Source organism: Schistocerca americana, unplaced genomic scaffold, assembly GCF_021461395.2.
Source record: "Schistocerca americana isolate TAMUIC-IGC-003095 unplaced genomic scaffold, iqSchAmer2.1 HiC_scaffold_297, whole genome shotgun sequence".
NCBI lineage: Eukaryota > Metazoa > Arthropoda > Insecta > Orthoptera > Acrididae > Schistocerca > Schistocerca americana.
This window is the reverse complement of record NW_025726013.1, coordinates 165,001-170,000: the sequence shown is the minus strand read 5'-3', so window position 1 is coordinate 170,000 and position 5,000 is coordinate 165,001. Positions and strand designations below refer to the sequence as shown.

The following is a 5,000-nucleotide window of genomic DNA, read 5'->3' as shown; positions in this document are numbered from 1 at the left end:
CCGTAACCTAACCTATGTCGTACCGTAACCTAACCTATGTCGTACCGTAACCTAACCTATGTCGTACCGTAACCTAACCTATGTCGTACCGTAACCTAACCTATGTCGTACCGTAACCTAACCTATGTCGTACCGTAACCTAACCTATGTCGTACCTTAACCTAACCTATGTCGTACCTTAACCTAACCTATGTCGTACCTTAACCTAACCTATGTCGTACCTTAACCTAACCTATGTCGTACCTTAACCTAACCTATGTCGTACCTTAACCTAACCTATGTCGTACCTTAACCTGACCTATGTCGTACCTTAACCTAACCTATGTCGTACCTTAACCTAACCTATGTCGTACCTTAACCTAACCTATGTCGTACCTTAACCTAACCTATGTCGTACCTTAACCTAACCTATGTCGTACCTTAACCTAACCTATGTCGTACCTTAACCTAACCTATGTCGTACCTTAACCTAACCTATGTCGTACCTTAACCTAACCTATGTCGTACCTTAACCTAACCTATGTCGTACCTTAACCTAACCTATGTCGTACCTTAACCTAACCTATGTCGTACCTTAACCTAACCTATGTCGTACCTTAACCTAACCTATGTCGTACCTTAACCTAACCTATGTCGTACCTTAACCTAACCTATGTCGTACCTTAACCTAACCTATGTCGTACCTTAACCTAACCTATGTCGTACCTTAACCTAACCTATGTCGTACCTTAACCTAACCTATGTCGTACCTTAACCTAACCTATGTCGTACCTTAACCTAACCTATGTCGTACCTTAACCTAACCTATGTCGTACCTTAACCTAACCTATGTCGTACCTTAACCTAACCTATGTCGTACCTTAACCTAACCTGTATTGCGCCTTAACCTAACCTGTATTGCGCCTTATCCTAACCTGTATTGCGCCTTAACGTAACCTGTATTGCGCCTTAACGTAACCTGTATTGCGCCTTAACGTAACCTGTATTGCGCCTTAACGTAACCTGTATTGCGCCTTAACGTAACCTGTATTGCGCCTTAACGTAACCTGTATTGCGCCTTAACGTAACCTGTATTGCGCCTTAACGTAACCTGTATTGCGCCTTAACGTAACCTGTATTGCGCCTTAACGTAACCTGTATTGCGCCTTAACGTAACCTGTATTGCGCCTTAACGTAACCTGTATTGCGCCTTAACGTAACCTGTATTGCGCCTTAACGTAACCTGTATTGCGCCTTAACGTAACCTGTATTGCGCCTTAACGTAACCTGTATTGCGCCTTAACGTAACCTGTATTGCGCCTTAACGTAACCTGTATTGCGCCTTAACGTAACCTGTATTGCGCCTTAACGTAACCTGCATTGCGCCTTAACGTAACCTGCATTGCGCCTTAACGTAACCTGCATTGCGCCTTAACGTAACCTGTATTGCGCCTTAACGTAACCTGTATTGCGCCTTAACGTAACCTGTATTGCGCCTTAACGTAACCTGTATTGCGCCTTAACGTAACCGATATTGCGCCTTAACGTAACCTATATTGCGCCGTAACGTAACCTATATTGCGCCGTAACGTAACCCACATTGCCCCTTAACGTAACCCACATTGCCCCTTAACGTAACCCACATTGCCCCTTAACGTAACCCAACACACGTTGGGCCTTAACCCAACACACGTTGGGCCTTAACCCAACACACGTTGGGCCTTAACCCAACACACGTTGGGCCTTAACCCAACACACGTTGGGCCTTAACCCAACACACGTTGGGCCTTAACCCAACACACGTTGGGCCTTAACCCAACACACGTTGGGCCTTAACCCAACACACGTTGGGCCTTAACCCAACACACGTTGGGCCTTAACCCAACACACGTTGGGCCTTAACCCAACACACGTTGGGCCTTAACCCAACACACGTTGGGCCTTAACCCAACACACGTTGGGCCTTAACCCAACACACGTTGGGCCTTAACCTGCTCTGTAATTGTCATACGACGCGTTAAATTAGTGTAGTGTTGCCTAACTGCAACCCCCGCAATATAGTTTGCTACTCGCACTGCCCGGTCCCCAGTGTATCGCTTCATGTTAAACACCTTGCAGCTATACACTGTAATGTGGATGGCAGCAGGACGTACATGCTCAATGCCCTTTGCAGTTGTTCATTGGCATTTGCAGTTGTTCATTGGCATTCGCATGTGCGAAGCACTTAGCCTACGCTGTGGTACGGCCTGTGTCAACTGTCCGCTGATGTTGTACGTCCAAATCACACACTGTACTGCACATTGGTCCTCATGTACTGAATGATACATCGTGGTACATGTGACCGTACAACGACTGCGCCAACAACGGCGAACCATGCGGTCCAAATGTTGTGCACTCAGCTACGTGTCGTCTCCCTATAAGAGCTGGATTGCAGTGTGGTATGCCCTGGATGGCGATCAGCATGAGCCGTCTGTTGATGTAGTGGCGCGTGTTGTCAGACGTAGTCGTCTCTTCTCACACACCGTGATAGCATGGTGCACTGCGTTCCACATCTGCGACATGCGACAGAGGCCGGTTGACAGTCGTTCGCGCAATGGACATCGCATACGTACGGGGGCCACCTTCCACGTGTTCGCGAAGCGTGCACATGTTGTTGCGTGTATGTGGGCAGACATAGTGTGTCGTGACACCTGACACAGGCATGCAACAATCGTTGAATTTGCAAATGGCGATGGACGCCTACGTTTGCTGGTGACGTTATGCAAATGAACAACTGGTAAACCGTTGTGGTGCGGTTGTTCTCGCTAGAGGTGAATCAGTGATGGCGACGATCGGTTGAGCTACCAACCGGTTGTTCCAGCGATACCCACCATGCCCACGAACGTGAATGGCATCTGGGTGTGAAGCGATACGCGGCGGTGGCTGGGTGGGACCGTCCCCGGCCGGTGAGGGGGGGCCTCCCGGCGTGCTGGCCGCGCGGTGCGTGGGCGCACGCGCTACAGCCGGCTGGTGGGGGCGGCCAGTGGCAGGCGCGCCGGCCGACGGAGGCGGCAGGCGGCGCAGCTGCGCGCCGGCGCACCCTGCACGCGGCGCCGTGCGGCCAAAGTAGGTCCTCGCGGGCCCGGTGCGAAGCGCGGTGGACATCTGCAGTGTGCTGGTCCGATTGAGGACTGTGTGCGCTGAGGATGCGCCGCCGCCCGGCGCTCGGCGCCGCGACGCCGTCTGCTGCTCGGTCGCCTCTGCGGTTCTCGCAGGTGGTTTGTATCGCAGCTGTGCGGACGTGTTGGCGCGTGCGCTGTGCTGGGAGAGTTCGCTTCGGCACCCAAGTGGGGCTTTTGTCCTTCTGTGGCGCTGGCGTTGGAGCTGCCGGTCACCGTAGGTGGCGCGTGTTGTCTCCCGCCGGCAATGCCACGACAGCACGCTCCCGGGCCTCTGTCGGCAGCGGCAAGCTCAGTTGGGAGCACGGGTGGTCGCACCTAAAGCGTCTACTCGCCAAACTCCGGGCGATTGCGCCTCTCTCGAACCCGACCAAGTACTTAGGACGGCGCTGCGCGCCGCCGGGACCTGAGAGGGTTTCGAGGTGTATTGTGCAGGGGAGCTCAGCCTCCTCCTGTTTGCAGAATAATTGAGCGGACGCTTGCGTGTTCGCGCGGGCCCCCGGGACACACTCCCGGGCGGCCGGCTGCTCAGCTCTAGTTGACGCAGCTCCCTGGTTGATCCTGCCAGTAGTCATATGCTTGTCTCAAAGATTAAGCCATGCATGTCTCAGTACAAGCCGCATTAAGGTGAAACCGCGAATGGCTCATTAAATCAGTTATGGTTCCTTAGATCGTACCCACGTTACTTGGATAACTGTGGTAATTCTAGAGCTAATACATGCAAACAGAGTCCCGACCAGAGATGGAAGGGACGCTTTTATTAGATCAAAACCAATCGGTCGGCTCGTCCGGTCCGTTTGCCTTGGTGACTCTGAATAACTTTGGGCTGATCGCACGGTCCTCGTACCGGCGACGCATCTTTCAAATGTCTGCCTTATCAACTGTCGATGGTAGGTTCTGCGCCTACCATGGTTGTAACGGGTAACGGGGAATCAGGGTTCGATTCCGGAGAGGGAGCCTGAGAAACGGCTACCACATCCAAGGAAGGCAGCAGGCGCGCAAATTACCCACTCCCGGCACGGGGAGGTAGTGACGAAAAATAACGATACGGGACTCATCCGAGGCCCCGTAATCGGAATGAGTACACTTTAAATCCTTTAACGAGTATCTATTGGAGGGCAAGTCTGGTGCCAGCAGCCGCGGTAATTCCAGCTCCAATAGCGTATATTAAAGTTGTTGCGGTTAAAAAGCTCGTAGTTGGATTTGTGTCCCACGCTGTTGGTTCACCGCCCGTCGGTGTTTAACTGGCATGTATCGTGGGACGTCCTGCCGGTGGGGCGAGCCGAAGGCGTGCGACGCGCCTCGTGCGTGCTCGTGCGTCCCGAGGCGGACCCCGTTGCAATCCTACCAGGGTGCTCTTGAGTGAGTGTCTCGGTGGGCCGGCACGTTTACTTTGAACAAATTAGAGTGCTTAAAGCAGGCAAGCCCGCCTGAATACTGTGTGCATGGAATAATGGAATAGGACCTCGGTTCTATTTTGTTGGTTTTCGGAACCCGAGGTAATGATTAATAGGGACAGGCGGGGGCATTCGTATTGCGACGTTAGAGGTGAAATTCTTGGATCGTCGCAAGACGAACAGAAGCGAAAGCATTTGCCAAGTATGTTTTCATTAATCAAGAACGAAAGTTAGAGGTTCGAAGGCGATCAGATACCGCCCTAGTTCTAACCATAAACGATGCCAGCCAGCGATCCGCCGCAGTTCCTCCGATGACTCGGCGGGCAGCCTCCGGGAAACCAAAGCTTTTGGGTTCCGGGGGAAGTATGGTTGCAAAGCTGAAACTTAAAGGAATTGACGGAAGGGCACCACCAGGAGTGGAGCCTGCGGCTTAATTTGACTCAACACGGGAAACCTCACCAGGCCC

General features: G+C 52.3%; 1 non-coding gene across 1 annotated transcript in view; it reads left to right on the top strand.

Moving 5' to 3' along the window:
- Nucleotides 1-3,685: 3,685 nt before the first annotated feature.
- LOC124579178 overlaps nt 3,686-5,000 on the top strand; it is a 1,910-nt gene continuing 595 nt past the window's right edge. Inside the window, exon 1 of the ribosomal RNA XR_006972898.1 lies at nt 3,686-5,000. This exon is cut by the window's right edge and continues 595 nt beyond it. This is a non-coding gene — a ribosomal RNA (small subunit ribosomal RNA).